General features: G+C 38.9%; 1 protein-coding gene across 3 annotated transcripts in view; it reads right to left on the minus strand.

Annotated features, from left to right (window-relative positions):
- FOCAD (focadhesin) overlaps window positions 1-18,210 on the minus strand; it is a 326,170-nt gene that overhangs the window by 299,654 nt on the left and 8,306 nt on the right. The window lies entirely within an intron of this gene.

Raw genomic sequence — 18,210 nt, forward strand, 5'->3', positions numbered from 1 at the left:
TTCCCCACACTACACATTTCATACCTGTGACTCATTTATTTTGCAACTGGAACCAGAGGCGGGGCGGGGCGGGGGGGGCGGGCGACTGGATGAAGGCAGTCAAAACGTACAAACTTCCAGTTATAAGATAAATAAGTACCGGGGTTATAGCGTACAACATGATAAAGGTAATGAACACTGCTGGATGTTACATATGAATGTTAAGGGAGTAAATCCTAAGACTTCTCATCACAAGAAAAACATATTTCTCTTCCACTTCTTTAATTTTGTATCCATATGAAACAATGGGTGTTCACTAAACTTATGTGGTCATCATATGATTATGTATATAAGTCAAATCACTATGCCTTAAACTTATACAGTGCTAAATGTCAACTGTACCTCAATAAAACTGGAAGAAAAAAATGTTTTTAAAAAGTAAAGCCAACAGAGTAAAGGGGGGGGATGAGAAATGAGGGATGGACACACTTCCTATTTAAATATGGTGGTCACCTTAGAGGGTGACATTTGGAAGTTAGCCACACAAATCTGGGAAAAGAGTGTCACAGGCACAGGAAACAGTGAGTGCAAAAACCCTAAGCTAATAACCTGCTTAAGACCCATCCCAGAAAGAGGAAAAAGATGAGTCAGGGACAGAGTGAAGGAGGAAAAGAATGGTAAATCAGAGTCAGTGAGAAGCCAGACCACAGAGGGCCTTGTAGGCCACTGGATGGACAGATGTATTTATCCTGAGTGAAACTGTTAACTACTACAGGAAAAAAAAAAAAAAAGAGAAAGTGGTAAGATTTTAACAGAGTCACTGAGGTGAGGAGAGGTCAGATTCTGGATATCTTCAAAGGCAGAGCCAATGTGGTTGCTAATGGATTAGATGAGAGTATAGGAGAAAGAAAGGGTCAACGATGACGTCAAGGTTTTTTGATCTGAGCAACTTTATTCTTAATTTTAATTCCTTTGGGCATTTTACACATTAAACAAAACCATGTATATATGACATACAATGGCATTTTTTTACTAAAAGGAAAAGATGGAGTTGCCATCAACTGAGATAGGGAAATAAGTTTTGTGAGGGAAGACCAGGAATTCCACTGGACAGGTAAGTTTTAGATGCTTAATGCACATCCAAGTGGCAATGTCAGGAAGAAAGTTGGAAAAAGGAATCTATAATTGAGAGACAGATCTTAGTTGGTGATAACAAATAATGGTGTGTATTATTAAAGAATCTGAGAGGTTCTAAAGCAAGAAGTTTGATTAACTTTGCTTAACCCAGAGTGTACCAAACTTATCTGGTCATGGCCCACCTTTATCTAAAAATACCTGTTAACACCCTACATAACCAGCCTTTCCTGGGATACACCTTGGCAAACACTGCTCTACTGGCTCCTCCAATGCCTCTGTCCACTCTGCTTCTCAAGCACCATCTTCCTGAAGGTGCTCCCAAGCCTTTTGCCTTGTGCTTCTTTCATGAAAACTCTCCTGGAGCCTTCATCTCATCTCTATCTCCAAACACTTCCCTACTCTCTCTCATAAGGCTCTAAAACACCAGAAATTGGAGAGGTTAAAAACAAAACACATATTTTCTCTCATAAAAACTGTTTCCATTTCAGCACATCTTCTCTCAATTCTCCTCTCACAATTTTCTTCACCAACATTCTCTAAATCCAGTCAGTCACAAAGTCAGCTTTGTTTTTTCCAGCATCTCAGAGTCTACAGAGTCTTTCCTCTCCATTTCTCCACTTATCATCTTCATTCCTCATGCTAGGCTTCCTTCAGTAACTGCTTAATCTTGGGGTCTTCCATGCTTGAGTTTCATCCCATACGCTGCTGTCAGATTAACTGTCCTAAAATGCTATTTCCATCATATCATTTCCCTGTAAAGAATTCATAGTGGGTTTTCAATAGCCTGTCAGATTAAATGCAAAATCTGATTCCCAGGTTTTAAGTCTCCAACAGCAGTCTCACACATTCGACTTCATTTTCACTGTTGTCTAATTCCAATCTGGTTAAAACCATTTTCAGAATAGTCCCATGTGCTCAAAAATACGCTCATTCCTAAGGGATTTTATTTATGCTGTTGTCTCCCATATAAAATGTCCTCCTCTGTCTGTTCCTACTATTTAAAGATGAAATTCGTTTCATAGCGTATCTTCTCTGTTAAGCCTTTCCCAAGCAGCCACATCTTAGAGCAATCGCCTTGCTTTATATTTCTTCAGTGTTATTGCATTTGGTCTGACCCATACTACCATGTGACTGTTTACATTAGGATTGTTCATATTTTTCTGTAAAGGGTCAGATAGCAACTACTCAGATTTGCCACTGTAGGAGGAAAGCAGCCACAGACAATACATAAACAAATGACCAGGGCTGTGCTCCAATAAAACATTATTTACAAAAACAGAAGCCAGGTGGGCTGTAGTTTACTGACTCCTGGTTTACATAATGACTATTTCTTTAATTAATTTCTAAAATTTGTTGACAAAAATTGCTACAGTTGACATTCAAATCTGCCCCTGTGCATCCAAGCACAGGTAAATACATAAATAAGATAAGTTATACATGTCTTATTATCTAAAAGATGAAAAAGTTCACTTTATCATAGAAAACAAACTTTTTCATGCCCCTAAACTCTGAAGGAAATTTCTCACATTAGGCTTTCTATATGGGATAGAGAGTGATATAATAAACAATAATCTCAATTATATAAGCAAAACAGAATTTTATGTTACTTTTTTTTTAAACAAACCCTGGAGAAAGCCATGGTTATAACATAACATGTAATTCAGAAAAAAAAAACCATCTCAGCTAATGGGGTCCAAGTACAGAGTTTTCTGATGATCTAACCTAACTCAATAGAAAGTCAACTTTAGAGAAGTTGAGAAGTTGAAAGTCAACTTCCAGAGAAGCAGAGGGTTATCAACTTACCACAGAATATACTTACGCAAATGTCAAGAGTGAGAGAGTTAAATAGAAGAAATGTGGGGTTATACTCTGATTCAGGCCTGAATGATGGAATTCCAAAATGCTCTGGGGACCAGACAAACAGCTGGTTAGGCTAATAGCTTATTAGGGCAGTGAAGAAGCTGAGCCATCCAGAAAGAGGACTTTGTCTCCAGGAGGTGGGCCAATGGAGTAAAAGAGTACTGTTTTAACCAAAATTGTCTAAGTATAGATGACAAATACCTAAGCTTACAAAAGACAGTCCTAATTTTGGTACAATACTTTAGAGAATAAGTAAGTTTTTAAAATCTATAGTAACTATCTTTCCTTAGGCATTCTCAAAACCACTACCAAAGCTGCAATATGATTTGATATCATCCTTGATTTGCTATCCTTGAGCTACAAACTGCAGGTGTCTTTCACCTGCTAGAGACATATTTCAAGGTTAATCACAACCACTTCACCTTTCAAGGTATCAAAACATCATATTCTCTTAGGGAATTTCAAAAAGAGTACATATTTTGCTTTAGCATTGGCAGTGTAGCATGTGTCCTACTTTATTTTTAGTCTCAACGTCCCTTGGGCATTTTATACATTTAAGTAAACAATTTATATATTACTTCTTACCCTGACATTCTTTACTCAAAGGAAACTAGTCACAATATGCTCCATAAACCACGTTACAAAAAAGAGTATTTGATTTTAAGAGATCTCCAACCTGTCATAGTGTCCTTTTTGTCTGTCTGAATCGAAATCAGAAAGAGAATTTTCTATGAGGTCTTTAAGTTCCAAGTGAATCAAAGCATTTGTTTAACTTAAGCAATTATCATCTTATCTGCCAAGGTGTTTCAGCCGCACAAGAACACTTCCCCAAAAATAAATCAATTGCACTCTAGAAGTAATAAAGGAGCGGCAGATAAAGCACCTTAGGTTTTCAACTTTCTCAATAGTTTCCCTAGGATACAAAAATATACAGCCATAGATCACACAAAAGTATTTAGTGTCAAACTTCAAACGAAGGATACAATCTGAAAAACAAGAGAAGAATCTATCAAACAATGCAGGGGGTTAAAAATCTATCTAGGGCTTCCCCGGTGTCGCAGTGGTTGAGAGTCCGCCTGCCGATGCAGGGGACACGGGTTCGTGCCCCGGTCCAGGAGGATCCCACATGCCGCGGAGCGGCTGGGCCCGTGAGCCATGGCCGCTGAGCCTGCGCGTCCGGAGCCTGTGCTCCGCAACAGGAGAGGCCACAACAGTGAGACGCCCGCGTACCGCAAAAAAAAAAAAAAAATGATCGGCCTTCCACTGCCATGGTTTCTCATCCACTGATTCAACCTACCACTGATCGTGTAATATTGTAATAAAGTATTTATTGAAAAAAATCCATGTATAAGTGGACCCGTGCAGTTCAAGCCTATGTTGTTCTAGGGTCAACTGTAATTATATTCACAAGTGCTATGGGAACCTAGCAGAGGGATTATGCAAGGTAGTTTGCAGGGGCCAGTGTCCAATGGTCACAGAGAAAGACTTGACTTTGAGCACTCATGACTACCAAATTTCTATATAGGAAGGACTCAGGGCAGCAATGTAGGTGGAAGTCAGGGCTACAGAGAGTACATTCTGGAAGCTAGTCTACAAAAGCAACGTCATCATCAGACTGATAAAAAGTAAACTTCCTTCACATTAAAAGGACCCTGTTTCAGAGACACAACTAGGACTTTTTTCTTTCTAACACTTTATCAACTCTTCCAATTATCAGTTATGCATTTACTTGGCTTCTTCCACCCATATGTTAAGCTACAGAACCATCAGACTGAGGATTTTTAACACATACTTTGACAATTTATTACTTTTTTTAATGGCTTATGGAAAGCTGATATGCACCATCAATAAATTTGACCTGATCTTGTAAGTTTATCAAGACTGTGGCTTAGGGGTATATTCCAGACTCTCCTAGTTGCTTCACTCTTCCCCTTAAAGAAAAAAAGAAAAAAACTTTTCAATCACCCAATATTTATATCTTCCTTGTTCTCCTACCTGATTAGCTTCTCACCTACATCTTCTCAGTCCCTAAGAGTCCCACAGCCTCTCTAGTATCTGGCAGCTGGAATCTGTTTCATCACCCTTTGTTATATCCTGAAAACTGCTAGAAACTCAAGCTTAAACCTCAGCTCTTGCTTCAAAACCTTCAAAATCCAACTGGCTCCTGCACTCTCAAATTAACAGGACAATTGGAGTCCTCCTAAGGACATGATTCATAAAAATGGAAATGTCATGGGCAAATTGCAATGGAAAGTTTTTAATACTAAAGAGCGAGTATAAGAAAATAGTGATTTTTTAATCATTATATTCACTAAGTCATCATTAAATTAAGCTGAGAGTAGGAAATACTTTTATTTTCGCCACTAATTTCAAAATCAAGACGAAGTAGAGGTCAACCGACTGGTATGATAGAACCACTTGGTCAATCAGAGAAAGCAGGAATGGCACAGAAGTGGCATAGACTGCTAACTATCCTTCAAAAACTGTGTTTTTCTTCTATATTAATAGAACTGTAGCCTGACCAGCTGTATTACATTTCGTAGCCTCAAGTATGGCTATAGAGACTGTGTATGTGATCAGGTTCTCCCCAGTGGAATCTGAGCAGACATGATGTGCCAATTCCAGGCTACAACCTGCTTCCTCCACTCTCTCTATTCCCAACAGAAACCAGGTCTTGGCAACAACTCAGATTCAATCATGTGCATGAAGACAATGCCTCTAGGACACGGCTGGAGAAACAAGATGGAAGGAGCCCTAAATGATAGCTTAAAGCAGAATTGCAAACCTGAAACTCCAAAAAAAAAAAACCTTCTACTTTGTTTGAACCATTGCATTTTGGGGTCTGTTTGTTGCAGCAGCTAGTACTTCCTTAATAATATATTGGACCTGAGAGCATCTCCCTTCTGTACTTTTGTCACTGGAGAAACAATGTCAGAGGGGTTAAGCAACTCAACAAAAAGGTACTCATCCTAGCAGTTCACATGAGAAGGGAGGTTTCTCTTTTTTTTTTTTTTTTTTAAATAAGTCGGTTTATTTTTATAATTTCTTGACTTTATTTCTAAATGACAGAAAGAGAAATATATAGGCTATTTTGCAAGTAGCACATTTTTTTTTTTTTTTCGGTATGCGGGTCTCTCTCTATTGTGGTCTCTCTCGTTGCAGAGCGCAGGCTCAGCGGCCATGGCTCACGGGCCCAGCTGCTCCGCGGCATGTGGGATCTTCCCGGATCGGGGCACGAACCCGTGTCCCTTGCATCGGCAGGCGGATTCTCAACCACTGCGCCACCAGGGAAGCCCGAGAAGGGAGGTTTCTTGACTCCCAATCCAGTGTTTCCCTGGACTATCAGTAACATGAGGCATGACCAGCACACTCCACATTCCTGCATCATGTCACAGGAAATTTAAGATCTGTAATTCAAGTGCTGAGCAAATTTAGGTGACTGTAAGTTCTGATTATCTCACTGGTTGCAATTTACTAAAATACATCAAATTGCTATCAAATTCTTGCCTTTACAATTTGGTTTCTTCTCAGTTATATCCCATGTTACTTACTCATAGATTTTGAAATGAGTCTAAAATAAGATCAAAGGCAGGAAATACCAAGTTAGAGCTTATTACTGTCCAGGAGAACCAAGCATGAAGGTAAGAAACAAAACCACCAACTTCAATAATGTCTGATTTGTTACAATATTTTCTTCAATTGTTCTTGGATTATCTTTTCTAAAGTGTCTTTTATGTGTATGTATTTATATGTTAAATATACAAGGGAATGCAGATGAAAAATAGTGATTTTTAAAATCTAAAGACTGATTTATCTCTAGAATTTTTACAGTATCCAATCTAAGTCTTCAAAGAAGTCCTCAAATTAGCTCCTTTATGAGATTATTTTTTCTGTTATAATTTTTAAATATTTTTGCTCCACCAAAAGAATAATTTCTCAAATTGCTCAGTACATTTTTAAATAAGTATTTTATGTTGATACAAAATAATCTTTACTGTATATTTATAATAAAACTGATGCCCAATCATTTTGAAGACCTTACTGACCAATAAATATCTAATCTGAATAGCTAAAATCTCCGAATTCATATTACTTTTAATGCCATTCAGTTAACTAAAATTTAGTAAAACACCACAGAATGTGTTTTATAGGTATTTGATTTGTATTTCCTCCCCTAAAAAATGACTCAAATTTTACACACTGGTTCTCTAAAATAATTTACTTCTTAGCAAATATTAATATGGCACAAACTGAAGTATACCAGTGTCCCTCCAGGGGAAAAAAAAAAAGAGGAAATGATAAGTAAAACAAGAACATCTAAATGTTGATAACAGATGGGTACACTGGAGTTCATAATACTATTCTATGTTTATATATGTTTGAAATTTTCCATTATAAAGTTAAAAAAAAAAACCCACATGTATGATTCTCACCTAGGGGCCAGGCAATATTCTCAGCACTTCACATTTATTAACTCATTTAGTCCTCACAATACCCTATGAAATAGGCACTCATTTTACAGAAGAAGAAACTGAGGCACAGAAAAGACATAACTTTCCCAAGGTCATACAATAAACTGAAATTCAAATCCAGGTAGTCTGGGTACATATGTACATAGAAAAGCCTGGGTGATTTTTAATTTTGCTTATTCCTAGCTTATAATTTTTTCACAAGAATATGTGTTTTTGTCATTTGAATAAAGTTACCAAAAATATGAAAATCTTTATTCAAATACTTACACATTCTTTAGAAATAGAGGATATGACTTTCTAAAACCCAAATCACTATAAGCATAGAAATACATCATTAACAGATGTCATTAAGTGAGCAAAAAACTAGAAAAATTTTAGAAATGATAAAAGGGGTCTGTTTGTTGGGGTCTGTTTGTTGCAGCAGCTAACTTTGTTAGCCATTTTGCCAATGCTTTATGGAAAGAGTAATATTGAAAAGGGGTCAATGTAATTTAACTAGATAGATTCAATTAACTTTAGACCATTTAAAAGTCTTCCTTCATTTTCAAGGAGAAATATAACCATTATTATTTTCCTACTTTACACTCCTGAGAAATTTTATACCAAAATAAAAACTCTCACTCTCGAAAAGAATTATGTAGACTGATGACAAGTTAAATGGCAAAATTTTTCTTAATTGCTGCAAACTGGCCAAACTCATTTCTTATTTTTCATGAAAACTAAATTATTAAAATCATATCGAATGGAATACAATTATTTTAACTTACACTCTTAGCACTAATGAAAGCTGAAGATCAGATGGGCCAAGGAATTTTATAGGAAGATAGTAAATTTCCCTGCTGTTAACTAACTCAGTGTGGCCCAAGGTGGAGAATATCTCTATATTCCAGGCCTGAATAGACACAATCACAAAAATAACATCATCACCACACTGTTAGAAGAACCACTCTAAAAATGTTCAAATGAGTAAGATGAATAGGACACTGTGAAGCAATGTCATATATTCTTTTGCAAACCCTACAACTATCCATAGTGAAGATGAGAAAACGTCTTTAATTTGATTATGCTTAGTCTTACATACCCCTATCACCATGATGACAGAGCAACCTGACACAGAGAGAAAAATGCATGGGGCTTGGGGGTCAGGGAGCAGGAAAAACAGACTGGTTGCAAAACCTGACTCCACCACTAGGCATTAAAATTTAGGTTAGGGCTTCCCTGGTGGCGCAGTGGTTGAGAGTCCACCTGCCGATGAAGGGGACATGGGTTCGTGCCCCGGTCCGGGAGGATCCCACATGCCGCGGAGAGACTAGTTCCGCGAGCCATGGTCGCTGAGCCTGTGCGTCCGGAGCCTGTGCTCCGTAACGGGAGAGGCCACAACAGTGAGAGGCCCACGTACCAAAAAAAAAAAAAAAAATTTAGGTTAATCACTTACTATCTGGAGCCTGTTTCCTCACTGGTTAAATCTGGGGTCACCTGCCTCACAAGGTGGCGTAAATAACAATATGAAGTAAGCCTGAAAGCCAAGAGGATCTTGACACAGTAGGTATGTACTCTTCCTCCCTCCCTTGATATCATGTAGGACAGTCAAGGGAAGCTAATGATGGAAAAGAATTTAAGTTTTAGGGATAAGTAGAGCATCTCTAATCAAAGACTAGGATGGGATCCTGTATGTAAGTCACCAGCTAGAGAAGACACGAGCGCCCACAGTTAGGAAATGCATGAAATTCCCATTCAAAACATATAGTTGACTTCTAACTCACCTGCTGAAAACCTTTCAACAGCATCCCACTGCACTCTGTAATAAAATTCAAACTCCAAACCACGGCTAAAAGGTCCTACATGATTTGGTCTCACACCTGTCCCTCGGTCAAGGAGCTTTAGCCACAGTGACCTCCAGTTTGCTCCATGAGCCTCCCAAGTTCTTTCGATGTGCAGGTCTGGAACTCTTAGGCCCCTCAGCCTCAAGTGTTTGTGCCCTTGCTGTTTAAACAGCTGACTCCTCTCACTGTTTACATCTTCCCTTGAGCCTCCCCTATCCCCCACCCCCAAGTGCTTCCCCACTCCCTACCCCCAGTGACCCACTATTGTATCCTTCATAGCTTTGGTCGCAATCTCAAACGATCATCACATAGTATTTCTGCTGCCTCTCTCTCCACCTCCCAGAGAAATGCAAACTCCTGAGGGCAAGGACCTGGACTCTCTTTTTGACCACTATACCCCAGCATATAACAAGTACCTGCTCAATAAAGATTCACTGAATGAACACAAAGCACAACATGAGACTCAGAACACCATGTTGGATGAAACAGCTCCTATGTGCCACACATCCACAAAACACTATGAGTAACTAATCCCATTGGATCTTCACAATAACTCTGAGGTAGGTATTGTTAACACCATTTCCAGTATGAGAAAATAAGAGTTCAGAGAGGAAGTAACTTGCCTGAGGTTATACATTGGTATTAACAGCCAGGATTTATTGTGAATTTAACCATGTGCCAGGCAGGCATAGTTGAAGCTCTTTACATGTGTTCTCTCACCCAATATTCAAAACCCCATGACGTGAGAACTATTATTATCCTCATTTTCATATGAAAAATCATGTGAGGCAAAGAGAGGTCAAAATTGACTACCTAATTATGTAAGAAGCAGAGCATGGATACGAACTGTGCAGCCTATGAATGTGAGTCAAAGTTTACATTCTTAACCACTCCTCTATAAAGTATAGTTGACACAGAGTTCCTGAAAAATTAAAATAATCCATTAAAGCAATTCACTCAGAACCAGGCACATAACAAACACTTTTTAGATGTTAGGTATTATGATTCTTGGTCTAAATCCAACACGTTTTTTCCTATCATATCTTGCTGCATCCCAGGGAATCAAGCAAATCTTTAAAAACCAAAACAAAAACCTAGGTTTGGATATACAGTGTTAGATAAAGTTCCCAAAGCAGCTCATCAGCATCCACAAACAGCTCTGCACTTTTGCATATATTGCAATCCTAAAAACATGTAATCAAGTCTGATGCATGAAAGTTACATATTAAAGGGCTGCTCCATGCCAAGCACAAAACACAAAAATTATCAATCCAAACTTAAACCTCATCCTGTGGCACCATCACCAACAACACATCTCCCATATCTGTGTATGTTTTGGGATTTTATACTTGTATTTCGTTGTTGATCATTTATTTTAAGTCCAATGAGTACCTAACAAAGGATAAAGATTGGCCACTTTCATCATGGCAACTGGTATCAATCTGTAGTAAGTCCATGTTTCTTGCCATTGATATCAAGGCTTTTGTATTTAATTTTCCATTTTTTAAAATCAGTAAATATTCATTGAAAGAGATTAAAGCAATCATTGCCCAAATAATTGCTCAAACAGTACCGCACAGACACAGATGGCTACACGGCTGCCAAATGAACGCTTGGCTGGCGTGTAGCCCCAACCATGTGACAGCTCAAGACACATCTCAATGAGACAGGGGACGCTTTCACTTCTAAAAACATGCAGGAGTTTGAAATAACAATGGAATGTTCAGGAAGAAATGTTCAGAACCAGGAAGATCAAGAGGAAGCCACTGAATGTTCTCAGTTCCTGCAGCTGCCTCAGAATACAGAGCTTGAATTACGACTTGGTATTACACTCCATGCAAGGAGAATATGAAGATATGGTGTACAGGGGCCATACTGCAGAGCTAGGCTCAATTTCTAATGCCCCTTCCAGCTCTGAGAGGACTGTCACCAATCCTCAAGATGCAGATCTTCTCATCTCACTCTGAAGGGGCTAGCTCTATCTGTGTAGCAACAGCACACCACTGAAGGAGTATCTCAAGCAAGAAGGATTCCTCACTGACCAAGCCTGCTGCATTATTCTCCTGGACTTTCAAGTTTCTTGGGGGAAACAGCTGAGCCTTGTTCACCTACTTCCGGGCCTGGCATGTAATAAGCAGTTAATTAATGTTTTTTGAGTTACTGTGTTTAGCACAGTACCTAATACACAATAGACTCAAAAAAATGTTAGAATCAGAATTCTACTGTTTATTTTGTTTTCAGATCAACTTTCCAAAACAGAAAGTGAGAAATAGAGAAGACTCTATATCCAAATCTCTCTCACTAATTAAGATTCGTGAAACAGACCAAAATAAATTAATAAGAACCAGACGTCAAAAATAAATAAATTTGTAAATGACTCTATTTTCATATTAATACAGTAACCAGATTCAGTTATCAACACATTTAGGGTTTGAAAATAATTAGCTCTTTTTAGACCAACTCCTTTTTCCCGGCTTTTTTAAAACTAAGCAAATAACTTCTGTATAGGTAGCATAAAGATGAACTTCAGCCAAGCCCAAATCCCAAATCAGCAGAATCCAAATTAGTGAGATTGTATCACACTGTTACTCATTTTGGTACATTTTCTTACAAAAATAAAATAAAAGGTCAAAGAACACGTGTAAACACAAGACTGGTTCATCACTGTTTCCAGCTGAATCTAATAGAGATGGAAAATGGGTCTTTGTTACTTGAATACATCATAAGTTTTACATGAATGCTTCAGTTGACAGATATTATTTATCATAGCTATACTCTTAATCTGCTATGTATTACAACACTTTAAAAGCCCGCAGTATTACCTCTGTGTATTTCCCACTGGGTAAAGGCATTTTAAACACATAATTACCCAATGAAGTAACATTTACTAATTTTCCGTTACACAGATAGCAGTACTCATGCCTGTTTTTACTTGTAGGGTCCTTAATAATCAGATATTAGTTAACCTTCACAACTATACTGGGCAGACGATCATTAGTAAATCCTTTCACATTAGTACAGAGACACCAAGCAGTATGTTCAAGAAAAGGATCCTGCAATGAAATGCTAATATCCAGCTGGCAGAAGAAGAGGAGGAATGGGAAGGGAAGGAGGAGGGGGAGGGAAAGAGGAGGGGGCAGAACACCTAGCTGTTCGTGACAATTATTTTTAATTGCACAAATTTTAAAACCAATATATACAATTTTCACATGCACAGGATTCAACGGAACTTTTCAACACTATGCTAGAAGTAAATGACTGACTAGATGAACAGCAGCGAGCCAGCAACTCACAATGACGCCAGTGCTCAGAGCTTCATTTCAATCTCAAAAACTACTTCTGCCTCTCAGTCCAAATTCAAACTCTTTTTATGAAATTGCTCCCAATCTGTCTTACCTCCAAACTGATACAAAGGTCCTCAGAGGCCAGATCAGCTCTGGAGCAAAGCCTCAGATGTAAGGCAGAATCAGCATGGTCCCCAGGACCACAAGCATCTCCCCAAACCCCAACCCACCATACTCAATTCCATAGAGAACTTAGCACAAGCTGAAAGTCTGGGGTAGGTCCAAAACTAACCCACTCTGTGGGAGTGGGCAGTCAGGGTACTTACTGATCGTTTGACCTTAGTGTTTGGCACTTCTTGGCTATATCCCGAAGTGTGGCATACATGCTTCAAGTTCTATTCACCTCTCATTTCAAAAGTGTAAGAATACAAAAGGCTTAAAAGCAAGCTTTTGTGCAAAGTTATTCACTGATTGATCTAAAAGGTAAGCTAAGGAATATGCAGGTAAAATTTTGATTAGTAATGTGAAAAACATTTATAAAGAGTTTTAATAATATAAAGAAATGCTCATGACAGAGTAAAAAAAATTGAAAGAAATTTTTATACACAATGGTGAACACAACCAAGTTTAAATTATAGATATAAAGACACAAGATTAAGGAAAAAAGTGAATATGCAAAAATGTTAAGTTCATTTCCGGTTAATAAGTTGATGAATTATTATATAACTATTTTTCTCCTCCTTATATTTTCTACATTTAATTTGCCCCCCTACAATGGGCATACATTACTTTTTTACATTAAATAGAAATTACTAATTCTCTTCAAATAAAAATGTAAGATCAATTTTTAGTCTCAATAAAAAAAAATTGTGATCTTATTTATTCACTTGAAACCATGGTCTTTTATCACTGTCTAAAGAGGCAGTTTCACCACAGCACACACCAAGATAAAAAGCCTCACTTGATCCAATTACACTGCTTATTAAGAGCTATTTAATGAGAAAGTCACACCTTTGAGTTATTAGATGCTATAATGGTCCTGCAGAGTTCCAAACAACTAAGCTAACAGAATTACCTTTGATTCTAAATTGCTTGCCAGAAGATTAGTCCATCTGTCCCTGAAAAAAATTAAGTATTCCTCCAGTGTGTTCAACTTCCTCCAATCTCATTTTAATCAAGGATGTTGGCCTCAGTCGACAGAGGTATTTTTTAACAGATTTATTGAAGTATAATTGATGTACAAAGAAATGCACTTATTTAATGTGTGCAATTTGATGAGTTTAGACATGTGCAAACATCCGTGATACCATCACCACAATCAACATAACAGACATATGCAACACCTTCCAAAGTTCCCTTGTGTCCTTTTGTTTTCGTTTTTTGGAGTGCACAATACCGTACTGTTAACAATTTGCACTGCGTTGTAGAGCAAATCTGTAAAACGTATTCATCTAGCATGACTGAATTTTATAAAGGATAGTTATTTTTAATTGCTTAAATTACAATACAAAGAGTTTAATTTTTCCTTTAACTTCAAAAATGCATATGCAGGGCTTCCCTGGTGGCGCAGTGGTTGAGAATCCGCCTGCCGATGCAGGAGACCCGGGTTCGTGCCCTGGTCCGGGAAGATCCCACATGCCGCGGAGCAACTAAGCCTGTGAGCCATGGCCGCTAGGCCTGTGCATCCGGAGCCTGTGCCCCGCAACGGGAGAGGCCACAACAGTGAGAGGCCCGCATACCGCAAAAAAAAAAAAAAAAAAAAAAATGCATATGCAACACAATACCTAAAAAACTGTTGTCATCAATAGATAAATTTTCGGGTGGTCTTTACATGTTTTGGCATCTGTCAAAGAATGCAGAAAGGTCTTTCTGATATAGTGACATTTGGACACAGACTGGGAGGAAATACTGAGCATCCCAGACAGAAGGAACACTAAGGGCAACAACCCTGAAGTAGAAGCACAAGTGGCAAATTCAGGGAAGACCAAGGACACCAGTATGGTTGGTGCAAGTGCGCAAGCTGGGCAGTGAGATGACAGCAGCCCCTGTAGACGCTGTGGGCTCTGGATGTTCCTGAGTGGCACAGGTAGTCCTAGATGCTTTGGGACAAGGGGATGGCACACCTGACAGTCACTTTAAAAAGTTCATTCTGGCTTCTCTGGAGAACAGGCCATAAGTGGGCAAGGATGGGAAGACGGACACCAGTTAGGAGATTATGGCAATAATCCAGGAGAGAAACCATATTGCCTTGGACAAAGAGAACAGCAGTGGAGATGGGAAGAGGTCAGAGTTTACACATATTTTGACAGAATTTGCTAATGGACTGGATGTGGAATGTAAGAAGAGCGAAGGATGACCCCAAGGTTTTCAGTTCAGACAAGTGGAAGAAAGATGCAGTCACATACTGACATGCAGAAGACTAAAGTAGTCTTGTTTTTGACATTGTGCAGCAATGCGCAAGTCTCCTAAATCCATGGGGTGCAATTTACTTTTTTGTCTATGTCAGGAAGGAAAGGCTACATGACAAAAGCGTGCTAAGTGCAGAGAGTACAAGCTTCATCTTCTCAATTTTATTTGAAGCCAATCTTCACTATAACAAAACAAATGTTAAATTTTGTATGCTTAGCTCTAGCCTGGATTTGCATTCAATTCATACCCAATACCAATGCTGCTGTCAGCACATACCCCACTTTCTAATCCCCATAAGGCCTCAGTGGCCTGCTAAACCCTAACTATCCTATAGAGCGGAAAATCTCACAAAGTAAAAAGAGAGAGATATAAAGGAGGGAGGGGAGACAGGCAAATTAGTATGTAGGTGGGTAGATAATCCTTACTTCCCTATTCACTCGGACTTCATTGTCCATTCCATTTCATAACTCCTTCCAAGCTTTATGTTATATGTTCAATACATTCGGAAGACACTGTGACTGTGAGCAAATTTAGGATTCAGGGAGGGAAGATGGGAAAAATTGGTTGTGCAGTGATACTGTAAAGAGAAATGTGAAGAAAATGAAAATGTTTTCTTCTTTTTTTTTTTTTTTTTTTGCGTTATGCGGGCGTCTCACTGCTGTGGCCCCTCCCATTGCGGAGCACAGGCTCAGCGGCCATAGCTCATGGGCCCAGCCGCTCCGCGGCACATGGGATCTTCCCGGACTGGGGCACGAATCAGTATCCTCTGCATCACCAGGTGGACTCTCAACCACTGTGCCACCAGGGAAGCCCTGTATTCATTTCTTAAAAAAATAAAAAAAAAAAACCTTTAAAAATTTGAAGTCACTTGTTACCATCTAATTGATTTGTGAGTGACTCAATTGTTGCTAAAACAATTAAGTTAAAGGATGATGGGAGCTCCCCTGGTGGCGCAGTGGTTGAGAGTCCTCCTGCCAATGCAGGGAATACGGGTTCGTGCCCCAGTCCAAGAAGATCCCACGTGCCGCGGAGCAGCTGGGCCCATGAGCCATAGCCATTGAGCCTGTGCTCCACAACAGGAAAGGCCACAACAGTGAAAGGCCCGCGTACCACAAAAAAAAAAAAAAAAAAAAAAGGATATAAAGAATGATGGGAACTTTATATTAGAGGGCTCTGAAGAAACCACCTGAACCCACTGATTCATCTTAGCATCATTAAAAGTGAGAAACCAGATCCTGTGTCCTTATGATGTGAAGGAATAAGAAGACATACACAGAACCCTCCAAGAATATTCTTGCCTAAAAAAATTCAAACTGGGGACTTCCCTGGCAGTCCAGTGGTTAAGACTCTGTGCTTCCACTGCAGGGGGTACAGGTTTGATCCCCGGTTGGGGAACTAAATCTCACATGCATGCTGCAACTAAGAGTCCACATCTGCAACTAAGAGCCTCCATGTCACATCTAAAGATCCTGCATGCTGCAACGAAGATCCCATGTGCTGCAACTAAGACCCAGTGCAGCCAAAATAAATAAATAAATAAATATATATTTTTAAAGACCCTGAATAGCCAAAGCAATCTTGAGAAAGAAGAATGGTGCTGGAGGAATCAGGTTCCCTGACTTCAAACTATACTACAAAGCTACAGTAATCAACACAGTATGGTACTGGCACAAAAACAGAAATATAGATCAATGGTGCCGGATAGAAAGCCCAGAGATAAACCCATACACATATAGTCACCTAATTTACGACAAAGGAGGCAAGAACATACAGTGGAGAAAAGACAGGCTCTTCAATAAGTGGTGCTGGAAAACTGGACAGCTACATGTAAAAGGATGAAATTAGAACGCTACCTAACATCATACACAAAAATAAACTCCAAATGGATTAAAGACATAAATGTAAGACCAGACACTATAAAACTCTTAGAGGAAAACATAGGAAAAACACTCTTTGACATAAACCACAGCAAGATCTTTTCTGACCCACCTCCTAAAGTAATAAAAATAAAATCAAAAATAAACAAATGGGACCTAATTAAAATTAAAAGTTTTTGTACAGCAAAGGAAACCATAAACAAGACAAAAAGACAACCCTCAGTATGGGAGAAAATATTTGCAAATGAAGCAACGGACAAACAATTAATCTCCAAAATATATACACAGCTCATGGAGCTCAATATCAAAAAAAGAAACAACCCAATTAAAAAATTGGCGGAAGACCTAAATAGACATTTCACCAAAGAAGACATACAGATGGCCAAGAGGCACATGAAAAGATGTTCAACATCACTAATTATTAGAGACATGCAAATCAAAACTACAATGACGTATCACCTCACACCGGTCAGAATGGCCATCATCAAAAAATCTGCAAACAATAAATGCTGGAAAAGGTGTGGTGAAACGGGAACCCTCCTGCACTGTTGGTGGGAATGTAAATTGATACAGCCACTATGGCGAAGAGTATAGAGGTTCCTTAAAAAACTAAAAATAGAACTACCATATGACCCAGGAATCCCACTACTGGGCATATACCCTGAGAAAACCATAATTCAAAAAGAGTCATGTACCACAATGTTCACTGCAGCACTATTTACAATAGCCAGGACATGGAAGCAACCTAAGTATCCATCGACAGATGAATGGATAAAGAAGATGTGGCAAATATATACAATGGAATATTACTCAGCCCTAAAAAGAAACGAAATTTAGTTATTTGTAGTGGGGTGGATGGACCTAGAGTCTGTCATGCAGAGTGAACTAAGTCAGAAAGAGAAAAACAAATATCATATGCTAACACATATATATGGAATCTTTAAAAAAAAAAAAAAAGGTACTGATGAACCTAGTGGCAGGACAAGAATAAAGATGCAGACGTAGAGAATGGACCTGAGGACACGTGGTGGGGGGAGGGGGAAGCTGGGATGAAGTGAGAGAGTGGCATGGACATATATATACACTACCAAATGTAAAATAGCTAGCTAGTGGAAAGCTGCTGCATAGCACAGGGAGATCAACTCGATGCTTTGTGACGACCTAGGGGGTGGGATAGGGAGGGTGGGAGGGAGGGAGACGCAAGAGGGAGGAGATATGGGGATATATGTATACATATAGCTGATTCACTTTGTTGTGCAACAGAAACTAACACACTATTGTGAAGCAATTATACTCCAATAAATATGTCTTTTTAAAAAAAGCCATGGTGAGAGTATGCGTCAGATGTTTGAGGAAGAGCAAAGAGGCT

This window comes from Kogia breviceps, chromosome 8 (assembly GCF_026419965.1).
Source record: "Kogia breviceps isolate mKogBre1 chromosome 8, mKogBre1 haplotype 1, whole genome shotgun sequence".
Classification (NCBI taxonomy): domain Eukaryota; kingdom Metazoa; phylum Chordata; class Mammalia; order Artiodactyla; family Physeteridae; genus Kogia; species Kogia breviceps.